The sequence below is a fragment of the Mustelus asterias genome, chromosome 9 (genome assembly GCF_964213995.1).
Source record: "Mustelus asterias chromosome 9, sMusAst1.hap1.1, whole genome shotgun sequence".
Lineage (NCBI taxonomy): Eukaryota > Metazoa > Chordata > Chondrichthyes > Carcharhiniformes > Triakidae > Mustelus > Mustelus asterias.
In genome coordinates this window covers 57445324-57472850 of record NC_135809.1, presented here as the reverse complement: position 1 = coordinate 57472850, position 27527 = coordinate 57445324, and the positions used below count along the sequence as shown (strand labels likewise).

Here is a 27527-nt window from a genome sequence, read left to right as displayed (position 1 = left end):
GAGGCTCGCTTAAATTTTATTTACACACACATTCAAGTGGAATGGATTTTATTTACCATAAGCTTTGAATATAATATAAACGTGCGCAGCAGGGAAGGGTGTAAGCTAATTTGGCACAGGTAGGGAACTGGGCTGAAGCATCAGAATAGAGATACACCACAGTTTGGGAGAAGCAGACTGCTTTTGAATAAAGAGTAGTTCACGATCAAGAGGAATCGGGGCGAAATGCTGAAAGAAAGGTTCGGAGTACATAGACTTAGTGAACATAACAAGAAAGATGGGCGAGCACGTACAAGCTGTCACACACGATTACAATAGTGGCAATAATGGAGACCTGGCTCAAACAAGGGGAGAGGTGGGCACTTCACAATCCTGGCTATGGGAGTAGTACAGAAGGCACACAAAGCATGCAAGGTGGGTAGTGCCAGCATTGATCAAAGAGGCTGTTACAGCCCTGTGGAAAGTGTGTTACTGTTATTTTGCTGGCTGTTTGCTCCATATCTCTAGGGGCGCCAGGGACAGCACGGTGGCACAGTGGTTAGCACTGTTGTCTCACAGCACCAGGGACCCAGGTTCGATTCCCGGCTTGGGTCAGTGTGTGTGGAGTTTGCACATTCTCCCAGTGTCTGCGTGGGTTTCCTCTGGGTGCTCCAGTTTCCTCCCACAATCCAAAGATGTGCAGGTTAGGAGGATTGGCCATGCCAAATTGCCCCTTAGTGTAGGGAGATTCGCAGGGTTACGGGGATAGGACCTGGGTGGGATTGTGGTCGGTGCAGATGCAATGGGCCAAACAACCTCCTTCTGCACTGTAGGGATTTTATGATTCTATCCCCAAATAATGGAAAAACCACAGAAAAGCAAATGTCAAAAAGATGTAAAAATAATAACATTGATAGAGGTCTTCAATTATCTGAGTGTAGACTGGAGGATTAAACAATGAAAAGGACAATGAAGGGGAATAATTCCTATGTACAGGATCAATGTGCTTCCAGCCCAATAGAAAAGAAAGCAGCTGGATCCAGCTCTCAGGAATGTGTGTTAAAACTCATTTACGGGATGTGGAAGTCACTTCGACCAATGTCCATCGACGTCTCTAATTGCCTTTGAGACAATGGTGGTGATGTTGCCGCTGAACCGTTGCATTCCCTGAGGTGTAGGTACACCCACAGTGCTGTTAGGGAGGGAATTCAAGGATTTTGACCCGGCGACAGTGAAGGTACGGCGATATATTTTGAAGTCAGGATGGCGAGTGGCTTAGAGAGGAACCTCCAAGTGCTGGCGCTTCTAGGTATTTGTTGCCCTTGTCCTTCTAAATTGTAGCAATCGGGTTTGGAAGATGCTGCCTAAGAAGCCTTGGTGAGTTATTGCAGTGCACCTTGTAGATAATCACACTGCTGCCACGGTGTGGCAGTGGTGGAGGAAGTGCCAATCAAGTGGGCTGCTTTGGATGGTGCTGAGCTTCTTGAGTGTTGCCGAAGCTGCACTGATCCAGACAAGTGGAGAGTATTCCATCACACTCATGACTTGTGCCTTGTGGACAGGCTCTGGGGGTCAGGAGGCGAGTTATTTGCCACAGGATTCCCCGCTTCTGACCTGTTCTTGCAGCCCTAGTATTTAAATAGCTAGTTCACTTTCTAGTCCCCAGGATGTTGATAGTGGGGGATTCAGTAATGGTGTTGGTTAAACTTGTCTGAACTCTTCCATTCTGTAATGGAAGGGGTTGATGAAGGTTGTGCAGCTCATTGTGTAAATTGGCTTTCAAAGGGCATTTGATAAAGCATCATAGATTTTTTAACAAAATTGAAGCCCATGGAATTAACAGAGAAGGCGCTGTATTGATACAAAGTTAAAGGCAGGAAACAACATGTAGTGGTATATATGTATGTATGTCGTTGAATGTACACACATGGCAATGAACTAAAAGTGAGGGTAATACTAAAAGACTTCTCCTTAGACTAGTGAAATGGGCAAACACAGAAGTGTGAAGAAGCACAAGGCCCAGATCTTCCAACTATCTGGAGACACAAGGTACCCCAGATGCACTACAGGGCCCCTCAGAAGGCCCAATGCAATGACCCCATGGCAATTGCCCTAGAAATTTGAACTTCCAATGGGCAATTTCCCTGCTCCCTGAGATTGTCCAAGACTTTTCTCCAGAGATAAGAGTCGGAGACTTCAGAGGGTTCCGACCTACTTACCTGGACAGTTACCCAGGAAAATGTAGACAGGAAATCATAGTCTAACTCTAACAATACAACTGACCACAGCCTCCCTCCTCAATTATTCACATTGACCCCATTGACTTCCTCTGGTAGCTGGTGCAGTAAAAAGGGGCTCATCTTCTTCAGAGCTAAGAAGAAGCAGTTCTATTTCAGTTAAGTTCCTTCTCTCCATACCTTTTTAAAGATGCACTGGGACATTTAAATCTCTACTGACTAGAATATGGCAGCTGGTGCAGTAAAAAAGGGGCTCAACTTCCCCGGATAATCCAGCGTAATGGAGAAGCAGTTCCATTTCAGGTACGCTCCATATTTCTGGAGAAGCTGGTTTCTGAGGCCTCGGCCAGAAATGTGGCACTCTGGCGTGGCAGAGGAAAGTCGGAGCGGAACGGCAATCCAATGGTGAATATCATTCTTCAAAAGATTCGGGCTAATATAAAGGAAACTGGGATGCAGAAGGAAAGAAACCTGGGGTTCAGGTGCATGAATCTTTGAAGGTGGCAGAACAGAACAAAGAACAAAGAACAGTACAGCACAGGAAACAGGCCCTTCGGCCCTCCAAGCCTGTGCCGCTCATTGGTCGAACTAGACCATTCGTTTGTATCCCTCCATTCCCAGACTGCTCATGTGACTATCCAGGTAAGTCTTAAACCATGCCAGCGTGTCTGCCTCCACCACCCTACTTGGCAGCGCATTCCAGGCCCCCACCGCTTTCTGTGTAAAAACCGTCCCTCTGATATCTGAGTTATACCTCGCCCCTCTCACCTTGAGCCCGTGAGCCCTCATGATTGTCACCTCCGACCTGGGAAAAAGCTTCCCACTGTTCACCCTATCTATACCCTTCATAATTTTGTACACCTCTATTAGGTCTCCCCCCCATTCTCCGTCTTTCCAGGGAGGACAAGCCCAGTTTACCCAATCTCTCCTCATAGCTAAGACCCTCCATACCAGGCAACATCCCGGTAAACCTTCTCTGCACTCTATCTAACGCCTCCACGTCCTTCTGGTAGTGCGGCGACCAGAACTGGACACAGTACTCCAAATGTGGCCTAACCAGTGTTCTATACAGCTGCAACATCAGACTCCAGCTTTTATACTCTATACCCCGTCCTATAAAGGCAAGCATACCATATGCCTTCTTCACCACCTTCTCCACCTGCGCTGCCACCTTCAAGGATTTGTGGACTTGCACAATGTGGTGATATAAACAGGGCCTGGTTTTAAGGCTGATAAAATTGGATATCCTAAATTAAAGAATTGGGCACATTGAAATCAAACACAGTCAAACCGCAGGCAGGCCAATTGTACAATACACAAATGTGTCTGGGCCTGACCCATCAACCACCCATCAAAGGTCGTTACACTCTACTTGAGACTTAGCAGGAGATCATGGCACCTCATTGAAATGCATTGGTCTATTGTTAGAAGCCTAGATCGGGCCAGACTTTCTGTCACCAAGAGATCCTGTAGAAACCTTACCTGATAACAAGTTTAACAACATGGAGATGGACACCTGGGAGGCGGACCCTGGTGTCCTGTCAGGCAGACATCAAGAAACCCACTGGGTATTGGAACCCCCTCCTGGGACCTCATTGGCCAGAAGCCAGAGAAGTTTCTGGAAAGGCAAGCAGGCTGGGGATAAAGGGACACACTCAGAGGCACACAGGAGCGAAGACTCGACAGGGGAGACAGCCGTGACCATTCGGAAGACTGACCAGACAAGGAAGGAAGGAAGAAGCGGCCATCGAGACTCACCTTCGTGACGACAGACCAGAGGGGACTCAGAGAATCGGGCCTGCAGTTTAACCAAGCCATCTTTACGGGTAGTATACTTGAATCTGGGGTATCCTCTTGTTTTATGTGGGTAATTTAAGGGTTAATAGTGTTATTTAATAAACTTGTTGAACTTTTACTTGTGTTTGTCCTTTGTCCACCTTGCAAATAAGGGCACCGGGGTAAAACCTTGGAGTAAGTAAACTGGTTGAACGTATCTGAGAATTAACAGGTACAACAACACCTAGGTCCCTCTGTGTTTCTATACTCTTGATGGCTCTGCCATTTATTGTATAACTCCCCCCTACATTAGTTCTTCCAAAATGCATCACTTCGCATTTATCTGGATTAAATTCCATCTGCCATTTCTCCGCCCAATTTTCCAGCCTATCTATATCCTGCTGTATTGTCCGACAATGTTCATCGCTATCCGCAAGTCCAGCCATCTTCGTGTCATCCGCAAACTTGCTGATAACACCAGTTACACCTTCTTCCAAATCATTTATATATATCACAAATAGCAGAGGTCCCAGTACAGAGCCCTGTGGAACACCACTGGTCACAGACCTCCAGCCAGAAAAAGACCCTTCGACTGCTACCCTCTGTCTCCTGTGGCCAAGCCAGTTTTCTACCCATCTAGCCACCTCTCCTTGTATCCCATGAGCCTTAACCTTCTTAACCAACCTGCCATGAGGGACCTTACTGAAATCCATATAGACGACATCCACGGCCCTTCCTTCGTCAACCGTTTTTGTCACTTCCTCAAAAAACTCCACCAAATTTGTAAGGCACGACCTCCCTCTTACAAAACCATGCTGTCTGTCACTAATGAGATTATTCCGTTCTAAATGCACATACATCCTGTCTCTAAGAATCCTCTCCAACAACTTCCCTACCACGGACGTCAAGCTCACTGGCCTATAATTACTCGGGTTATCCCTGCTACCCTTCTTAAATAACGGTACCACATTCGCTATCCTCCAATCCTCAGGGACTTCACCTGTGTCCAATGAAGAGACAAAGATTTCCGTCAGAGGCCCAGCAATTACATCTCTTGTCTCCCTGAGCAGTCTAGGATAGATGCCATCAGGCTCTTGGGATTTGGCAGTTTTAATGTTACCTAAAAAACCTAACACTTCCTCCCTTGTAATGGAGATTCTCTCTAACGGGTCAACACCTCCCTCTGAGTCACTCCCAGTCAACAAGTCCCTCTCCTTTGTGAATACCGATGCAAAGTATTCATTTAGGATCTCCCCTATTCCCACAGGTTTAAATGGAGGGAGACTGCAGAAAGCTGTAGCACAAAGGGACTTGGAGTTCCTTGTTCATGAAAGCCAGAAAGCTGGTATACAGGTGCAGAGGGTAATAGGGAAGACAAATAGAATGCTGGCTTTTATTTCAAGGGGGCTGGAGTATAAAAGTAAAGAGGTGTTGCTGCAACTGTACAAGGGACAAGTGAGGCTACATTTAGAATACTGTGTATAGTTTTGTATCTATTATTTAAGATACATCATTGGAGGTAGCACAGAGGAGGTTTAACTAGGATGATCCCGGGTATGGAGAGAAGATTAAACAGGTTGGGTCTGTGCTGCCTGGAGTTCAGAATGAGAGGTGACATGATTGAAACATATAAGATTCTTAGGAGGTTAGACAGGATAAAAGTTGGGAGGATGTTTCCACTCATGGGACAGTGTAGGAGCAGAGGGTGTAGTCACAGAATAAGGGAGGGGGAGGGAAAAATCCATTTAAGATGGATTTGAGGAAGAATTTCTTGTCTCAAAGAATGGGGGATCTTTGGAATTCTTTACCCCAGGAAGCTGTGGGGGTCGTGTCTTTAAACACTTTCAAGGTTGAGCTCAACAGGTTTTTAAAATCAGCTGGGGAATTAAGGGTTATGGAAATAGGGCAGGAAAATGGAAGTAGTGAATATTAGATCAGCCATGATCTTGTGTAATGGCAGAGCAGGTTCGAAGGGCTGAATGGCCTATTCCTGTTCCTATTTCTTATGGTCTACTTAGGGGTGCTTTATTACACAGATATTAATCTAATAACTACATCCATCATTTTGTGTGTGGCAAGTGAAATGGGAGCAGAATCTAATGTTTGGCATGTTCTACTCCAGAGGGCTGTGTATGCTCCATCATTGAATATATTTAATACTGGGATAAACAGATCTCAGGTCTCTCAGGGAATCAGGGAAGATGGAGCTGAAACAGGAGGTCAGCCATGAGAGTACTGAATGGAAGAATGGGTTCAAAGGGCAGTATGGCCTACTCCTATTGTTCTTAATGTCATGTTCTTATTGGATTTCAAATTGTTTTCTTTTGAAAAACTTCCAATGTGAGACCCAATTCTTGTCTTATCTTTGGAGACAGGCAGGAATTTCTGAGCAACGTACACAATAGGCAAGTGCTAGCTTGAGTTTTAATATCTTCAGAAACCCAATCTGCAAATGCAAAAAACGCTTTATAAGGATCGGAACTTCCTCGGAGTGGCAATCAGAGCCGGATTGCCAATCCAACCCCAGTTACTTACCCAAAATCTTGTCTCGCCCAACCTTCCAGCTCAGGCTGCCAGAGATCAGAGTAGTGCAGCACGTCCTCAGAGCCCAGTGTCGATGGCAGCTCGGTTGAAGGGAAGGAAGTCACAACCCCTTTTTGGCACTAGCTGCCATAAAACAGGAAGGCCCAAAGGGCTAGTGAGGTTTAAAGGTCCTTCACAGGCCAGGGAGAAGGTAAATGTATAAGGTAAGTGCGTAGGGTCAGACTATCGGGCCTCAGTGGGAGAGTGGAGGATCGGGCCTTGGGGACAGTGGTCGGGTCGGGTCAGGTCAGGCCTTTTTGGGAGGTTGGAGATGGAGAATGCAGAGTTGAGAGTCAGGCCTGGTGGCAAGGGGTTGTGCGGTGTGGAGCCCCATGGAGGCAGTGGGGGTGTCCCCCTAGGGCTTTGTGGGTGTGTAGAAGAGACTGAGGTGGAGCTGGGGGTGTTGGTCAGTGCAAGAGTTACCCAAAAGGGTTTGACTTCTTGTAACCTTTTCCTGATATAATGCAGTTGGAACTATCTGAAATTTGTGATTTAAGTCATATTTCTGGATGGTTTTAGCACAGCCCAGAGGAAATTTACACTTCTGAATAATTGCTATGCAAACCCTTACCTGGGAACACCCAAAGGGATTCCCCAGTGCATCTTTGGAGTACCCGCAACCCAGTACAATAGTGAGGATCTCAAAGTTACAGTCCAATGTGTTGACCGCAAATGATAGTCAACCAGCATCTGAATGACAGAGATAGAATTAGGTGGAACATACAGCACATAAACAGGCCATTTGGCGTAACCAGTCCCTGCCAATTTTGTTTTCCAACATTCCACTGAAGTGCCTTGGGATATTTTATCATATTAAAAGCACCATAGAAGTTATTTTTGTAAATCGATAATGTCAGCAAAATCCTGTATTCCTCACTCCCCCACCCAGACCTAGATATTTATCTGGCTTCAATTTAAATGCATCTATTCTATTCATCTAAAGCACTCTCCCTGTGGCCACGAGTTCTACATTCTCACCACTCTGTCAGAGTGGAGAGGTTTCTCCCAAACGCATGGTTTGAATTCTTAGTAACTATCCCATATTAATGGCCGAGATTCGCTCTCTTTCCCATAAGTGGAAACACTTCCTGGGAACTTTCCGTCATCTTAAAGACCTCCATTAGATCAGCCCTTAGTCTTCTCTTTTCAAACAGGAAAAGATATCCAGCTTCTCGGACACACATTATCACTCGGGCAACTGCATTCCACAGCTGTTCTCCTCGTGTCTGCGTGGGTTTCCTCCGGGTGCTCCGGTTTCCTCCCACAGTCCAAAGATGTGCGGGTTAGGTTGATTGGCCATGCTAAAATTGCCCCTTAGTGTCCTGAGATGTGTAGGTTAGAGGGATTAGCGGGTAAATATGTAGGGATATGGGTGTAGGGCCTGGGTGGGATTGTGGTCGGTGCAGACTCGATGGGCCAAATGGCCTCTTACTGCACTGTAGGGTTTCTATGATTCTATCAAACTGGTGATGTGGTGCAATGAAGTAATGGACATTCTGATTATTCATGCTAACAACAAGAAATTCAATAAAGCTTTCAGGAGAAACACTTTTACCCAGAAAGTGGGTAGAATCTGAAACCTGTCTTAGGTGAATGGGACAGATGCACTGAAGGGGAAGCCAGGTGAATGCATGACAGAAAAAGGAACAGAAGGATGCGTTGTTAGACTGAGGTGAAAGGAGGAGGGACTAGACCCCTTTGAAGCATGAATATCAACATTGACTACTGGGCTCAAATGGCTGCCTCCTGTGCTGTACAGTACTTGTAATTCAATGCATCATTCTGCACTGCTCAGCATGAATCTATGCTGCGGAACAATCTAGAAACTTTCCTATGCATGAGACATGGCCAATGACTGAACATTTTCAGAAAACAATTGGATCTGTCAGCACAGGGAGAGCGGTCACTGAGCAACCGAACCAGGTTTCTGCTACAGAGGAATGCCTCAATAGTATCAGAAAAAGCCTCACAACATTGCCGGCTCCACTTCCAAACAATCAGGCTTTTGATTGAAGGATGTGTGGATGGAGCCTATGTAACAGTCACTTCATTCACCTATGCTGCCTGATCCATTCTACTCTCATTCATTTTTTTGTTTGAAACAACTTCTTTCTGTGCCCAGCCACCATGAAAGACCCTTGTGCACTCCCACTTCAGAGTGCTGGGTCAATCACAGGTCACAAAGGCAGGAAATAGCAGCCCGGCCGATTCAGGCCTTGCCACTATGAGCGAGTGATCTGGAGGCCCCTCAACTTTGGTGCCAGTTGGGACATCAAGTAAAAACAATTTATTTTCCAATGTAGGTTAAATTATCAACCAATGAGCAAGCCCAGTGCCCAGTCAACCGCTGAGGCCAGAGGTTCTCAGGTTTGGTACAACCCGACTCAAATTATCTCAAAAAAAGGCAGCAAAACGTCTCAGCAGAAAACAAATAAACAGATGTTTTTTTACACAACACCTTCCACAACTTTAGGCCATCCCAAAGTAGCCAATTAAGTACTTTCTGAAATGTAGGAAGTGCAAAAGCCAATTTACACACAGCAAGATCCCACACAGAAATGAGGCAAACGATTGGATCATCTGTTGCCTTTCAGTGATGCTGGTTGAGGGATAAATAACAGGACACTCAGGAGCACTTCCCCTCTCTTCAGAATGGAGTTGTGGGAGCTCTCAAATCCACCCGAGAAGGCAGACCAGGCCACAATTTAACATCCCTACTGACACATGTAACCTCAAGAGTGCTGCACTCCATCAGTACTGCAGTGGAGTGCCAGCCAGGATTATGTATTTAGCCTGGGAGAAAGGTAGGCACCAGTGAACATCGAGCAAGGACAAGATCAAAGACTGCTTTTGCATTCAGAAAAAGTCGAGCTTCTCCTCAAACGGTCTCAGCCCCAGAATAATCTTTGTTGCTTGCCTGCACTAGTTCAAACAGATTGCATCTAGCTAATCAAGGAGCAGTTGGGGCCCTGTGAAAATGCTTCCTTAGAGCTTCCTGCTCAGCTCTTCCGTACAGGAAGAGGATCTTTAAAAAAGACCTTTGCTCTAGATGGAACATTTCATTTCAGTGAAATGTTCCAGGAGAATGATTGAGTGGTCACAGTCTGGAATGCACTGCTCAAGGGGTGGGTGGGTGCAGTGGAAACAGATACAATGATCACTTCCAAACAGGAATTGGATAAATATTTGAGAAAGAAAACTATACAGGTTTTGTATGCGCAGGGAGTGAGTCCAGTTCAGTTTAAAAGCTAGCACAGGCACAATGCACTGAACAGCCTCCTTCTGTACTGAATGACACCATGGCCATGTGACGACCATGTAGCTGAAGCTAATGGAGACTCCTCATATTGATCTGGGTTCAATGTCACTGATGGCTTTTCCTGCCCAGAATAAATAAAGCAAGAGGCCTTATGCCTCTTCAATCATATTGTTTCACATCACTCGCTGAAAATATATTTCCTGAGGTATGTTTACAAGGCTCCCAGCACAGTATTTACTTGACAAACTCTAGATAGGACATGAGGATTTGGAGATGATTCAGCAACATGGTTATTTGGGTGTGTGGACCTCCACAAAACACTTTCCAACACGAGAATTCTTCCAGGAACCTGAGTTTGCAAAGTTTACCCTTGTTCTTATTTATAAACAACTCACAATCTTGCCCTTTCACCAACCCATTGAGGCTATCACTCCTTTAGTCAGGAAGCAGTTGTAAATCTTTGCTGCTGACGTGCACTATTGTCTGACAAGAGGTGCATCATGGTAGGGCAGCTTATTGAGACCTAGTGGCATTCTGCACGAGAGAGTAAGAAGTCCCTTTAGGTCTAAGCGACACTCTGATCCATTGGCAGGATGTGCAGAGTGGAATCGTCAGGTACAGATGTGGAAACCCTCTCATAGTGATCAATAAACATGGAAACCCTCTCATAGTGATCATGCAACTTAGCCCTTTCAACCTCAAGACCATGAAGAACAAGTGATTTCTCACAAGGCCACCTCACTATTATCTCCAGCAAGCTGTCCCCATGCATCTTAACCACACCCACCACCTGGATAATGATCAGTAGCAACCTTCAACTTCCCCTAGCCTTGGAGCTAAGAGATAACTTAGCATGGACTCTCGCAGAAAGAATGTCTTTACTTGTTGTATTTGTAATGAATAAAACAGTTGCAATTTTCTACAATGCTAAAAATAGGAAGGTTCCCTCTCTTATTCATTCCAGCCTGTCTTTGAGTATCAACACATTCAAAGTGTTGTTAATATAGAAACCAGGCATGTGGGTGAATATCTATAGATAAAGCTCCCAGCACTTGCATAGTTCACACCATGTTTAATTGCTTTGCAGTGCCAAAAGATTCAATATACATTCTGGCCTCTTTTGAGAACAGGAGTTGCTCTTTATGCTCCAAGGAATAATCTATCTCCATTCCTCAGTCAATAGATACACTTCCCAGACTACTGCCCCTTCCACTAGCTACTCCAAAATACCTGTACAACACGGCACTGAGATTTGAATTTTAACACCAGGGAGATAATAGAAACTGATGATTCAAGAGATAGGCTGGCAAACCGTTTCTTTCCATGTTTTGTTTTTTTAGAAAGAAAACAGAGCTGCAAAGAGAAACAAGAATGTAAGCAATAGGAGCAGGAATAGACCATTCAGCCCATCAAGCCTGCTCTGCCATTCAATGTGATCATGGCTCGACCATGTCTCATTTTGGCTTTCCCACTCCCCATATCCCCAAGCCCAGCCCTATATATATTCTAGAATGAAGCATCCACAACCCTCTGGAGAACATACTTAACAAAGATTCACAACCCCCTTCAGTAAAGAGGTTTCTCCTCATCTCAGTCCAAAATGATTGCCCCTTTTTCCTGAGACTGTGCCCCTGTGTTTTAGATTCCCCAGCCAGGGGAAACATCCTCTTGCTTTATCCTGTCAAGCCCCTGCAGAAACATGTATGTTTCACTGAGGTCATCTTCCATTATTCTAAACTCCAGAGATGGTACAGGTCCAATTTACTCACTCTAAGTCACTCAAACAGCACACAGTACTCAAAGCATGGTCTACATTTAGAGTCATAGAGGTTTACAGCATGGATACAGGCCCTTCAGCCCAACTTGTCCATGCCGCCCTTTTTTTTTTTAAAACCCCTAAGCTAATCCCAATTGCCCGCATTTGGCCCATATCCCTCTATACCCATTGTACCCATGTAACTACCTAAATGCTTTTTAAAAGAAAAAATTGTACCCACCTCTACTACTATCTCTGGCAATTTGTTCCAGCCACTCACCACCCTCTATGTGAAAGAATTGCCTCTCTGGACACTTTTGTATCTCTCTCCTCTAGTACCTATGCCCTCTAGTTTTAGACTCCCCTACCTTTGGGAAAAGATATTGACTATCTAGCTGATCTGTGCCCCTCATTATTTTATAGACCTCTATAAGATTACCCCTCAGCCTCCTACGCTCCAGAGAAAAAAGTCCCAGTCTATCCAGCCTCTCCTTATAACTCAATCCATCAAGTCCCGGTAGCATCCTAGTAAATCTTTTCTGCACTCATTCTAGTTTAATGATATCCTTTCTATAATAGGGTGACCAGAATTGCACACAGTATTCCAAGTGTGGCCTTACCAATGTCTTGTACAACTTCAACAAGACATTCCAACTCCTGTATTCAATGTTCTGACCGATGAAACCAAACATGCTGAATGCCTTCTTCACCACTCTGTCCACGTGTGACTCCACTTTCAAGGAGCTATGAACATGTACCCCTAGATCTCTTTGTTCTGTAACTCTCCCCAATGCTCTTCTGCTGCCTCTGTGTCCTGCTCACAGTTTACATTCCCACCGAACTTTATATCTTTAGCCACGGGAAGAAAATAGAGGAGTGTGTTGAAATCAGAAGGTGAGAAAGGCTATGATGTTTTTCTACCCAAGCAGGGAGAGTAATTATTGGAGACTTAGAAGCAACAGGGTAAGAAGAATGGGAGGATAGAGAGATTACGCTTGTACCGGCAGTCTTCGGACTTGCAACATAATTGATTCCTGAAAGTCAGGTCTTAAATCGAAATGTCACAAGTTGAACGGATTTTCCAATAAGAATGATGTTGTAAATGGGCGAGTGGTTCCTGAACCAAGGCCCGAGACCCTATTTTCACCAAAATTACCCAGAATTTTATATTCATTCAATTATGAAAAAGTAATATAGCAATAAAATATTATAAAATATACAATTTAAGAAAACTTCTGTAAACACAAAGATTAACCACGAATAATATGTTGGGACAGCAGTGAGATGGGCGACGGAGAATATTGATGCGTGTGTATGAACGTTTGAACTAGTTCACAGACATGAAATCGTAAAGTCAAAACCGACATTGTAAAGTTGAAACAAGGTGCCAATTTATAAACATCGCGAATGTCACTCGTTATAACTTAAACATCGTAAAGTCAAGGGCGGCCTGTAGTTGAAGGGGGAAGTAGCAAGATGACATGATGTGGAGGTTGGAAGGAAGGAAAGAAATAAGTTGAGCGAGTAATTAGAGCAGGAGACAATAAATGGGACATTTATTCCTGCAATCCCATCTTAAATGCAGCATCCCATTGATAGCTGGCTCTTTCCCACTGGCATAACAGCCACCATCTCTTACCCGAGAAGAGGGGAGAAGCAGAAGAGAAAGCTGGTGAGGCCAAAGGAGGTGAAAAAAGCAACAGCAACATGGACAGACAAAAAGCAGATTAAAATGGTGATCATTTTCTCTGGCATCCCACTTACAAACGCACAGTTCAACAAGGTACTATAGCAGACACTGACTGCTTGTCACACTTCAAGTGCTACACTCTGTCTTTCCCACACATTTATACGCATTGAGAAATAATAAAATCAGTCATTGACACAAGAATTAAAATGTCTGCTATCCAGACATCTAAACCTAAGCGAGCAAGTGTTTTGATTTGCAGCCGGCAGTGCCATTAAACTTTGACTTCACCGTGTTTACTTAACAACATTGAGCATTTGCATCATTCAAGGACCACAGTTTAGCAGTAGAATAGTCCATAACATTGCTCTTGTGTTACTTAGCATTGGGCAGCACGGTGACATTGCTGCCTCACAGCATCAGGGGCTCGGATTCATTTCCGGGCTTGGGTGATTGTGTGGAGTTTGCACATTCTCCCCGTGTCTGCATGTGTTTCCTCTGGGTGCTCTGGTTTTTTCCCACACTTCAAAGATGTGCGGGTCAGGTGGATTAGCCATGGTAAATGTGTGGTGTTATGGCGATAGGGCGGAGGGGGGACATGGGTAAGATGCTCTTTTGGAGAGTCGGTGCATAGAGTCCCTACAGTGCTAAATGGCCCCCTTCGGCACCGTAGGGTTTCTATGGTACCTTCCAAATTAGTCTGTCCAACACCACAAGATTCAGTTAAATTTATAATGAGGAGATATCCCGTGGTGTTGCTCACGATATGTCAGAGGATACAAGTAATGCAGCACATACTGTCACAGAAGTTGAATCAATGGAAAGGCTTGAAGTTGCGTACGTATCATAACGAATCTAGAACAAGTGTGATAATAGTGTGTGCTATTGATATATTTTAATGTTTAAGTGGCATGCTTAGTTTCATTGGTCAGAACATTGAAGTTGTACAAGACATTGGTAAGGCCACACTTGGAATACTGTGTACAGTTCTAGTCACCCTATTATAGAAAGGATATTATTAAACTAGAAAGAGTCCAAAAAAGATTTACTAGGATGCTACCAGGACTTGATGGCTTGAGTTATAAGGAGAGGCTGGATAGACTGGGACTTTTTTCTCTGGAGCGTAGGAGGCTGAGGGGTGATCTTATAGAGGTCTATAAAATAATGAGGGGCACAGATCAGCTAGATAGTCAATATCTTTTCCCAAAGGTAGGGGAGTCTAAAACTAGAGGACATAGTTTAAGGTGAGAGGGGAGAGATAGAAAAGGCTTCAGAGGGGCAATTTTTTCACTCAGAGGGGGGTGAGTATCTGGAACGAGCTGCCAGAGGTAGTAGTTGAGGCATGTACAATTTTGTCTTTTTAAAAAGTATTTAAGACAGTTACAAGGGTACGATTGGTATAGAGGAAATGTGGACCAAACGCGGGCAATTGGGACTAGCTTAATGGTAAAAATTGGGCAGCATGGACAAGTTGGGCTAAAGGGACTGTTTCCACATTATAAACCTCTATGACTCTATGAGATCTATGGACAAGCAAGCCAAAGTCCTTTTGTTCCACAGAAATTCCTAGTGTCATGCCAATCATTAAATACTTTGTTGTCAATTTATTCCTTCCAAAGTGTATCACCTCACACTTTTCAGAGTTAAATTTCATCTTCTACTTATCTGCACATTTGACCATTCCATCTACATCTTCCTGTGGTCCAAGACACTCAACTTCACTGTTAACCACCCAGCCAATCTTTGTATCATCTGCAAACGTATTAATCTTACCCCCCATATAGTCATCTACATTGTTTATATAAATAACAATAGCATAGATCCCCATGGTACGCCACTGAACACTGGCTTCCAGTCGCTAAAGCAGCCTTCTGTCATCACCCTCTGCCTCCTACAACTGAACCAACTTTGAATCCACTTTATCAAATTATCCTGTATTCATGTACATTCGCCTTCATTATAAGTCTTCCATGTGGGACCTTGTCAAAGGCTTTGCTGAAATCCGTTTAAACTACATCAAGTACACTACTCTCATCTATACACCTAGTCACCTCCTCAAAAAATTCAAATTTGTTAGGCATGATTTCCCTCTGGCAAAGTCCTGTTGACTATTCCTGATCAAACCTTGCTTCTCTAAGTGGAGGTAGATTCTCTCCTTCAGAATTTTCTCCAATGGTTTCCCTACCACTGACATGAGACTCACTGTTATAGCGGAACATTAGCTGTTCTCCAATGCTCTGGCATTCCCCCCCCACCATCCATGTTGCCAGAGAGGAATTAAAAATTTGGGTCAGAGTCTCTGCAATCCCTTACCTGTCCTCCCTCAGCAGCCTGAGGCACAATTTATCCGGACCTGGAGATTTGTCCACATTTAATCCTGCCAACATCTCCAATACCTTGTCACTCCCTATGTCAATATGCTCAGGAACTTCGCAGTCTCTCTCCCCGAGTTGCATACCTTCATCCTCATTCACTTGGGTGAAGATGGATGTGAAGATGGATGAGACTTATTCGTTCAACACTCTACCGATGTCCTCTGGCTCCAACATCAGATTGCTCCCTTTGTCCCTACTCTTTCCCTGGTTATCCTCTTTACATTGATATACTTACAAAATATTTTGGGATTTTCCCTACTTTTACCAGCTGGAGCTTTCTCATGGCCCCTGTGTTCCTAATTGCTTCCTTAAGTTCCACCCTGCACTTTCTGTACTCCACTAATGCTTCCACTGATTTGTTCTTGTACCTGCTGAAAGCCTTACTTTTCCTTCTCATCGTATCCTGAATATCTCTGGTCATCCATGTTTCTCTGAGCTTATTACTCCTTCCTATCACCCTAAAGGAAACATGTTGAGCCTGTACCATCACCATTTCCTTCATGAACGCCCCTGCCCCACACACACTGCTCTTCTGCAGATTTCCCTACAAGTAGTTGTTCCCAGTCTACCTTGGCCAAATCCTGCCTTATTTTATTAAAACCCGCTTTGCCCCAAATCAAAATGTTTTTTTGCAACTTGTCTATTTCTTTGTCCATAACATGCTCAAATTGTACCATGTTGTCATCCCTATCATTAAAATGCCCCCCACCAACATCTCAACAACTTGTCTGGCTTTGTTCCCCAGATATAGCCCACACTGTTGGACTCTCTGCATATTTACCGAAAAAGTTCTCCTAAACACATATCAAGAAATCCATTCCAGCCAAGCCCTTAACACTGTCTATCCCAATTAATGTTGGGAAAGTTAAAATCACATAATATAATTACCCTATTGTTATTGTTTTTACACATCTCTGTGAATTGTGTACATATTTGTCCCTCAATTTCCCACTGACTATCTGGCGGTCTACAATATACATCTAGTGATGTGGCTGCCCTTTTTTCTTCCTAAGCTCTACCCAAAAAGCTTCATTCGATGCCCCTTCCAAGAAATCATTTCTCCTTGCTGCAGTAACTGACTCCTTAACTAATAATGCAATGCCTCCTTCTCTTTAACCCCCTCCTGTCTCGCCTGAAGATTCTATATCCCGGAATACTGAGCTGCTAATCCTGCCCGTCTCTCAACCATGTCTCTGTGATGGCTACTTTATCACAATTCCCCATGTCAATCCTCGCCCTTAATCCATGTTTTACCTGTCATACGCCTAGCATTAGAGGCCATCCAGCCTTGCCTTACTCACTTGAAACTTAATATTCCCTCTGACTGGATTGTTTTATCGTATTATGCTGTGTCCCTATTCTGTTCACAGTCTGTGTCCCTCCCCCGCCAAATTGGTTTAAACGCCTCTCAACAGCACTAACAAAACCCGCCCGCAGGATCACAAATAGCTGTCATTCCACAGCAAAGAATGGAAATGAGAGAAATTAAACAAACCAACAAGTAAAAGTGAAACAAAATGGGGACAGAGACTTTAATCAAAAATCGTATACCTCAGTTATCAGCCCCAAAGGCTGTGGATTGGAGTGGAGGCAAGTTAATGACTCCAGCCTAGGTGTGTACGCAGATCCATTTAGCTCTGTTGGGCAAACACACAGGTGCGATGAAACAAATAGCTCTGATCTTGGTCATACTTCGAAGCTTTTCAGGCAAGGCACCACAAGCAATTAGTCTTTCACAAGGTGTTAACACCCATGACCAAGGAGAGAGAAAATTGGTGAAAAGGGGGGAGGAGGTGGTATGAATAAAAGAGGGTATATAGAATGTCTCCTGCTCAGAGCAACCAATCATGGTTGGATAGCAGAAAATGAAGCAATATATTTTCAGAAGGTGCAACATTAGGGACATGATAGTTAACTCTGGTTGTCAGCGTGCTGCTTTGCTGCCAAATAGTTCCAATGCTAATGGGTTAAAATGCTTGCAGTTCCCCCATATACCAAAGCCGATCTGGTGAGCATTTTGGGAGGAGAAACGAGGAAAGGCAGTATAAACTAAACTGTGCCATCTCATAGAATCCTACAGTGCAAAAGGAGGCCATTTGGCCCATCAACTCTGCACCGACCACAATCCCACCCAGGCCCCATTCCCACAACTCCATGCATCCACCCTAGCTAGTCCCCCTGATACTAAGGGACAATTTAGTGTGATCAATCCACCTAACCCACACATCTTTGAAGAGAATGGAGATGGGGGAGGGCGAGAGGAACCTGGTTTACATACATAAATCAACCAAGATCAATCAACTTGAGAAGGCTGTTAAAAAAAACATGTGGGGGGTGGGATCCAGTAGGGAGACAGAAGAGACGTTTGAGGACAGCATGGAAGTTAAAGAGAGCACATTAACAAGTAAAGGCAGTGTCAGTAATCCTAGTACCAGTCAGGAGCAAGACAGAGAGCAAGGGAAGTCCAGATTAAACTGCATTTATTTCAATGCAAGAGGCCTGATAGGCAAGGCAGATGAACTCAGGGCTTTGATGGGTACGTGGGACTGGGATATTAGAGCAATTACTGAAACATGGCTAAGGGAGGGACAGGACTGGCAGCTTAATGTTCCAGAGTACAGATGCTATAGGAATGATAGAACAGGAAGTAAGAGAGGAGGGAGAGTTGCACTTTTGATTAGGGAAAGCATCACGGCCGTACTGAGGGGGGAAATATACGTAGGTTCGGCCACTGAGTCTATATGGGTAGAACTGAGAAATAAGGGGGAAATCACTTTGATAGCGTTATACAATAGGCCCCCAATAGTCAGCAGGAAATTGAGGAGAAAATATGTAAGGAGATTACAGATAGCTCCAAGAAAAATAGGGTGGTAATAGTCGGAGATTTTAATTTTCCCAACATTGAATGGGACAGCCATTGGATGGAGAGAAATTTGTTGCGTGTATTCAGGAGGAATTTCTCATTCAGTATGTGGATGGCCCGACTAGAGAGGGGGCAAAGCCTGACCTCCTCTTGGGAAATAAGGAAGGGCAGGTGACAGAAGTGTTAGTGAGGGGTCACTTTGGGACCAGTGACCATAATTCTATTAGTTTTAAGATCGCTGTGGAGAATGATAGGTCTGTCCCAAAAGTAAAATTCTAAATTGGGGCAAGGCCAGTTTTGATGGCATCAGGCAGGAACTTTCAACAGTTAATTGGGGGAGTCTGTGGGAAGGCAAAGGGACATCTGGTAAGTGGCACGCTTTCAAAAGTGTGTTAACCAGGGTTCAGGGTAAACACATTCCTCCTAGAGTGAAGGGCAAGGCTGGCAGCAGTCGGGAACCATGGAAGACTCGGGATATTGAGGCCCTGGTCAAGAAGAAGAAAGAGGCACATGACGTGCATAGGCAGCTGGGATCAAGTGAATCTCTTGAAGAGCGTAGGGGGTGTAGGAGTAGAGTTAAGAGAGAAATCAGGAGGGCAAAAAGGGGACACAAAATTGTTTTGGCAGATAAGGCAAAGGAGAATCCAAAGAGCTTCTACAAATACATAAAGGGCAAAAGAGTAACAAGAGAGAGAGTAGGGCCTCTTAAGGATCAACAAGGTAATCTATGTGCGGATCCACAAGAGGTGGGTGAGATCCTAAATGAATATTTCTCATCAGTATTTACTGTTGAGAAAAGCATGGATGTTAGGGAACTTGGGGAAATAAATATTGATGTCTTGAGGAGTGTACATATTACAGAGAAGGAGGTGCTGGAAGTCTTAAAGCGTATTAAGGTAGATAAATCTGCGGGACTTGATCGGGTATATCCCAGGACGTTGTGGGAGGCTAGGGAGGAAATTGCGGGTCCCCTAGCCGAGATATTTGAATCATCAATAGTCACGGGTGAGGTACCTGAAGATTGGAGAGTGGCAAATGTTGTGCCTTTGTTTAAAAAGGGCTGCAGGGAAAAGCCTGAGAACTACAGGCCAGTGAGCCTCACATCTGTGGTGGGTAAATTGTTGGAAGGTATTTTGAGAGACAGGATCTACAGGCATTTAGAGATGCAAAAACTGATTAGGGACAGTCAGCATGGCTTTGTGAGTGGAAAATCAAGTCTCATAAATTTAATTGAGTTTTTTGAAGGGGTAACCAAGAAGGTAGATGAGGGCAGTGCAGTTGATGTTGTTTACATGGACTTTAGCAAGGCCTTTGACAAGGTAACGCATGGTAGGTTGTTGCATAAAGTTAAATCTCACGGGATCCAGGGTAAGGTATCTAAATGGATACAAAATTGGCTTCTTAACAGAATGTGGAGATGCCGGCGTTGGACTGACGCCAGAGGGTGGTTGTAGAGAGTTGTTTTTCAAACTGGAGGCCTGTGACCAGCAGTGTGCTGGGCCCACCATTATTTATCATTTATATTAATGATTTGGATGAGAATATAGGGGGCAAGGTTAGTAAGTTTGCAGATGACACCAAGATTGGTGGCATGGTGGACAGTGAGGAAGGTTATCTCCAATTGCAGCGGGATCTTGATCAATTGGGCCAGTGGACTGACGAATGGCAGATGGAGTTTAATTTAGACAAATGTGAGGTAATGCATTTTGGTAGATTGAACCAGGGCAGGACTTACTCAGTTAATGGTAGGGCATTGGGGAGAGTTGCAGAACAAAGATCATGGGGTACATGTTCATAGCTCCTTGAAAGTGGAGTCACAGGTGGACAGAGTGGTGAAGAAGGCATTCGGCATGCTTGGTTTCATTGGTCAGAACATTGAATACAGGAGTTGGAATGTCTTGTTGAAGTTCTACAAGACATTGGTAAGGCCACACTTGGAATACTGTGTGCAATTCTGGTCATCCTATTATAGAAAGGATATTATTAAACTAGAATGAGTGCAGAAAAGATTTACTAGGATGCTACCGGGACTTGATGGATTGAGTTATAAGGAGAGGCTGAATGGACTGGGACTTTTTTCTCTGGAGTTTTGGAGGCTGAGGGGTGACCTTATAGAAGTCTATAAAATAATGAGGGGAACAGACAAGGTAGATAGTCAATATCTTTTCCCAAAGGTAGGGGAGTCTAAAACTAGAGAGCATAGGTTTAAGGTGAGAGGGGAGAGATACAAAAGTGTCCAAAGGGGCAATTTTTTCACACAGAGGGTGGTGAGTGTCTGGAACAAGCTGCCAGGGGTAGTAGTAGAGGCGGGTACAATTTTATCTTTTAAAAAGTATTTAGACAGTTACATGGGCACAATGGGTATAGAGGGATATGGGTCAAATGCGGGCAATTGGGATTAGTTTAGGGGTTTTAAAAAAGGGCGGCGTGGACAAGTTGGGCCGAAGGGCCTGTTTCCATGCTGTAAACCTCTATGACTCTATGTGGGATTCCTTGGCTTTTATAACAGAGGCATAAAATAAATGGTTAAGGAAGATATGCCAAACATTCATTAACAAAAATCAGGGACAGGATTTTACAGCCTCGCTCGTCCCAAAACTGTAAAATGCACCCGAGGTCAACGGACCTCCCCATTGCCCACCCCTCACCCGCTCGGATTTGTGCTGGGCGGGCAGTAAAATTCCAGCCATTGTGTCCATGCTCATTGCAAGAGTAATACAAGAGTCTCACTTTCCCCTGCAACTTTTCTCTACAGCAGTTCATCCAATTCCATTTTGAAATCCAATTTCCATCGCACTCTCACGCAGTGCATTCTAGATCCTGACCACTCATTGCTTCAAAGTTCTTCCTCGTTTTCGTATTCATTCTAGCCAATGTCATTTCTCACCATCTGTTTGGTTTTTTCATGCGAGAATAACCAGTACCTTAGAAGTAGCAAGTGAGGGGTGTGTGCAGATGTTTCTGTTGAGTGTTACAGTTGAGGAAAGATGTGACCAATTTCAGGCCTGTTTTAGGTATTGAGGGAGTGTCACTGGATCCCATGTCCCCGATGAACAGGAGTTTACCATTACAGCTCAACAAAACCTGACATTCTGTCACCACATCCTGTGGTTTCTTCAGAAGGCTGACAGATAAACTAATGCTGGGGGAGGGGAATGACTCGCACGCTCGAATGAATCCAAACTCAGCTGGGCCAGTTGAACTTGGTGGCGAGTTCAAACCAACCCCATTTTGGCTGTAGCAAAAGACGTTGGTGAGAGTTAGAGGACCTATATATCCCACATATCCTGAGATACATGGATAAAGTCCCAAAGACTGACAGCGGGTCTGCTAAGCAGCCAGCCTCAGCACTCACCCATGCCCCATGGCTGCCCACGCTCTGCTGCCAGGGTCAGCCGGCTCGACTACATCCCACGCCCGAGCACCCCACCCCCCTCCAATTCTCCATCTATTCCTTCCACCCGCACCCCCCAACAATCCCGACACAAACTACCTGCAAGGGTAGTCAAAATCCAGCCCCAAGAGTCTATTTAAGTGCCAAACCTGCAACTGCCCCACCTTCGGAGTGTGAATATTTAGTGGAACAGCCATTGCCCTAATCTGATGAGGCTCAGGTTGCAGATCACTGGGATTAGTTCTGAAGTGCTGTAGTATCGAGCTAGTGCAGAGATACTGGACCCAATGGCCTTCCATCTGTGTTGTAGAGATCATAGGTCAAGGTGTTTGTTGTTTAATTTCATTCCCAATGGTCATCATTTGATCTGTATAACACGTGCACTGTTTTCTGTCGTCTGGATTTAACTTTTTCTTTTAAATATCAGCATCTTTTCTTTAAAATCATCTTTAATTAAGTGTAGCAAGTGGCTGCTGAAGGAAGAAAGAGATTCTTAAAATACCTCCATCTTGAATAAACCTGCACACTCTTGTCCCAAGTTAACATGGACTAAGTGGAGAGAGAATGCAGTACTTCAATGAACGGCCAAGGTGACTTCAGTCAGATGCGGTTGTGGAAAAGGGTGCAGAGACTGAATAAGTTTCAGACTCAAACAAAATAACTTTAAAGACTGACCCATGCATTACACATCTCTCCATTTTGTTATCTTTCTATTCCCACCATCCCTACCCTTCTCCTGCCTCTGCATTTGCTTAGTGACTGTTTAATCTTGGAACATCTTCCAGGGCACTGGCCTGAAATGTTAACAGTATTCCCCCCTCTGTAGATACTGCCTGGCTTGTCACCATTTGTCTGTCTTTATTTCAGATTTCCAGCATCTCTGGGATTTGTTGCAGTTTGCTGGGGGAAGCCATTTTGAATTTTCAGCCATTGTAAAATTCTATGAATCCATTTCCAACAGCTGCATCTGTTTGCAATGTTAGAGATGGGTTGTGGCATGATGTTAATGATACAGTCTATTGATAAAGTCAGCCACTTCAGTGCCAAAACAAAATCAAATCATCAGGTAATTAAAATAAGCAAGTAAATGACACACCAAATGGAGTTGTGTATGTAAACAAAATTACAAGGCAGTTTGAATGGAACAGCTTGGAACAAAGAGGAACAGTGTCTCAACTGTCGACTGGGTACTTTGCAGTCTTCAGGACTCAACATGAGAGTTCAACAATTTTAGATTATAAACTCAGCCTGCATTTATTTTTATTTTTCATTTATTTAATCCTGTTAGACTAGGGGAATTTTTAACTTCATTGCAGTGTTAATGTAAGCCTTACTTATGATTAATAAGCTTTAACTTTACTATGATCAGATGGCTGCTATGCTGCCATTGACACCTCCTCGAGACACAGCATTTGTTTTTCTGACTTGTCCCACTGGCTTTTCACCATGAAACCATTGTGTCCTGCCCTCAATTCTTCCATTCTTCTTCCCCTCCCCCAACCCTTCGATTTGCTTCAAACCTATAACACCTCTAACCTTTCTCAGTGTTGATGAAAGGTCATCAACTGGATGTATTAACACTGTTTCTCTATCCACAGATGCTGCCAGACCAGTGGCATATTTCCAGCATTTGTTTTTGTTTCAGATTTTCAGCACCTGCACTATTTTGCTTTTGAACATTTAAAAAAGGGTAGGCTTCATCCCGTGACATATTGCAGTTCATGTCTAAGTTTATACCGACAGTCAATGAGGATTGGCCAGTCATTATAGAAGCAGTTAAGCACCAATTGCAATAAGTAGAAATAAACCCATTATTATCTGTAATAGAACAAAAATCAGCACAGCACAGGAACAGGCCATTCGGCCCTCCAAGCCCATGCCAATCATGATGCCCTAACTAATCGAAAAAAATGGCTCCAGGGACCTGGGTTTGATTCCTGGCTTGGGTCACTGTCTGTATGGAATTTGCACGTTCTCCCCGTGTCTGTGTGAGTTTCCATAGGGTGCTCCGGTTTCCTTTCTCAGTCCAAAGATGTGCAAGTTAGGTGCATTGGCCATGCGAAATTGCTCCTTAGTGTCCCAGGATGCGTAGGTTAGAGGGATTAGCGGGGTAAATATGTGGGGTAACAGAGATAGGGCCTGGGTGAGATTGTTGTCCGTGCAGACTTAATGGCCCAAATGACCTCCTTCTGCACTGTAGGGTTTCTATAAAAAAAACCCTTCTGTCCTTACTCAGTCTGTATATCTTTACTTCCTCCCTATTCACGTACCCATCCAGATGCCTCTTAAATGTTGCTAATGTGCCTGCTTCCACCACAATCTGGCAGCATATTCCAGGCACCCACCACCCTCTGATTGAAAAACTTCCCCACACAGGGGAAGGGTAGGTCTTATGAGGAAAGGTTGAGGGAGCTAGGGCTGTTCTCTCTGGAGCGGAGGAGGCTGAGGGGAGACTTAATAGAGGTTTATAAAATGATGAAGGGGATAGATAGAGTGAACGTTCAAAGACTATTTCCTCGGGTGGATGGAGCTATTACAAGGGGGCATAACTATAGGGTTCGTGGTGGGAGATATAGGAAGGATATCAGAGGTAGGTTCTTTACGCAGAGAGTAGTTGGGGTGTGGAATGGACTGCCTGCAGTGATAGTGGAGTCAGACACTTTAGGGACATTTAAGTGGTTATTGGATAGGCACATGGAGCACACCAGGATGATAGGGAGTGGGATAGCTTGATCTTGGTTTCAGATAAAGCTCGGCACAACATCGTGGGCCGAAGGGCCTGTTCTGTGCTGTACTGTTCTATGTTCATGTTCACATCTCCCTTAAACTTTCCCCCTCTCACCTTGAACCTGTGCCCCCTTGTAATTGACACTTCCAGCCATGGAAAAGCCTCTGACTAAAAACAGGAAGTCTGGCAGCATTTGTAGAGAGAGAGAAACAACAATAGTCCAATCAAACTCAAAACTGAGAGAAGTAGAGAAGCTGATGAAAGTGAGGTGGAACAAAATGGAAGGGTCGGGGGATAGGTTTGGTGATGGGGAGGGGGGGGTGGTATTAAATACCAAAGATGTCATTAAACAAATAGCAAAGAGAGTGGCAGTAAAGAGAAAAAAAACATTGGTTCAAAGTGGGTGCCGATGGCAGAATAAAACAGGAGAACAAAACACAGACTGGCACTTGGAATGGGGGGACCAAAATGGCAGACAGAGTTCATGGTCTGTTGTTGAACTCAAATGCTGAGTCCAGGAGATGGTAAAGTGCCTAATTGGAAGATGAGGTGTTGTTCTTCCACTTTGCATTGGACTTCACAGGAACATGGCAGCAGGGAAAAGACTGAAATAAGAACATAAGAACTAGGAGCACGAGTAGGCCATCTGGCCCCTCGAGCCTGCTCCACCATTCAATAAAATCAGGGCTAACCTTTTTGTGGACTCAGCTCCATTTACCCACCCGCTCACCATAACCCTTAATTCTTTTACTGTTCAAAAATCTATCTATCCTGGTCTTAAAAACATTCAATGAGGTAGCCTCAACTGCTTCACTGGGCAGGGAATTCCACAGATTCACAACCCTTTGTGTGTAGAAGTTCCTCCTCAACTCAGTCCGAAATCTGCTCCCCCTTATTTTGAGGCCATGCCCCCATCAGGTTTCACCCATTCAAGTTTCACCCATCAGTGGAAGCAACTTCCCTGCTTCTATCTTACCTATTCCCTTCATAATCTTATATGTTTCTATAAGATCTCCCCTCATTCTTCTGAATTCCAATGAGTATAGCCCCAGTCTACTCAGTCTCTCCTCATAAGCCAACCCTGTCAACTCCGGAATCAACCTAGTGAATCTCCTCTGCACCCCCTCCAGTGCCAGTATATCCTTTCTCAAGTAAGGAGACCAAAACTGTACACAGTACCAAAGGTGTGGCCTCACCAACACCTTATACAGCTGCAACATAAGCTCGCTGTTTTTAAACTCCATCTTTCTAGCAATGAAGGATGAAATTCCATTTGCCTTCTTAATTACTTGTTGCACCTGCAAACCAACTCCTTGTGATTCTTGCACAAGGACACCTAGGTCGCTTTGCACAGCAGCATGCTGCAATTTTTTACTACTTAAATAATAGTCCATTTTGCTGTTATTCTTATCAAAATGGATGACTTCACATTTACCAACATTGTACTCCATCTGCCAGACCCTCGCCCACTCACTTACACTATCTATATCCCTTTGCAGACTTTCAGCATCCTCTGCACACTTTGCTCTGCCACTCATCTTGGTGTCATCTGCGAATTTTGACACACTACACTTGGTCCCCAACTCCAAATCTTCTATGTAAATCATAAACAATGTGAGCATGAGAGCAGGATGGCAAATTGACACACTGAGCAACAGGAAGGTCGGAGTCTTGCTTGCGGACCAAGTGAAGATCTTGTACAAAGCGATCACCCAGCCTGCGTTTGGTCTCCCGAGTGGCGAGGAGACCTCATTGAGAGCAGACATGGGAAAAGTGCTCAGCTCGCCATTGACAACAATAAGAAATCAGCGAGAAGATACACATCAAGGTCTTCATAGAATCCCTACAGTGCAGAAGGAGGCCATTTGACCTTTCGAGTCTGCACTGACCCCAATACCACCCAGGCCCTATTCCCATAACCCCACATATTTACCCTGCTAATCCCCTACACTAGGTTCAATTTACAATAGCCAAACAACCTAACCCGCACATCTTTGTGCACCCGGAGGAAACCCACGCAAACATGGAGGAGAATGTGCAAACTCTACACAGACAGTGACCCAAGGCCAGAATTGAACCCGGGTTCCTGGCCTCGTGTCACAGCAGCATTTAGCGTTCTACAGATAGGCAAGAGCAGAAGCTACATCTTTCTGGCTGTTTTGGAACATACAGTCATTACATCAAGTACAATAGTCATTGCATGACTGGGTTTGCCAAAAGGATTTAACTTCATGGCTTTGGGATAACACAGTCGCTATGGATCTCGGTTCTATTTTGTATTGTATCCTCTGAAAAGATAAATGTTTCATTGAAATACATTCCATTCTGATGTGTGTGGGTTGTCCGCCATTTAAAAAGCTGATAACAGTAGGGTATATAGAGACAAGAGTACACACCCATCTCCTGGTATTATCATCTTTACTGAGCTCACCAACTTCAAAGGAATCTGAGCAACTAATGATTATTCAGAATCGGTAACACAGTAAAATCCACTGAGGGTTTGGGAAGAGAATAATAGCAAGAGAGCAAGGGGGGTGAAGAATGAGCGAACGAGAGAGCTTGAGCAAGAGAGCAGAGGACGACCAGAGATATGGCAGAAACAAATTCATCGCACAGAAATAAGCACTCAAACCAACCCATCTATGCCAGCCTTCAATCCTCCCAATTTAGCTCAACTAATCTGTTCAGCACATCCTTCCCTCATGTACTTATCAAACTTCCTTTAAAACGTACAATATTCTTTGTTTCAACTACGCTTTGTAGTAACAAGTTCCACATTCTAACCCTTCTGTGGGTAAAACAGTAGTTTCTGAATTCCTTCCCTTAGCTTGACTATCTTATATTTCTGGTCTAAAATATGGACTTCTCCACAAGTGCAAACATCCATACC

General features: G+C 44.3%; 1 protein-coding gene across 4 annotated transcripts in view; it reads right to left on the bottom strand.

Annotated features, from left to right (window-relative positions):
• LOC144498707 (E3 ubiquitin-protein ligase TRIM33-like) overlaps positions 1–27527 on the bottom strand; it is a 147657-nt gene that overhangs the window by 99644 nt on the left and 20486 nt on the right. The gene's annotated exons all lie outside the window — the stretch shown is intronic.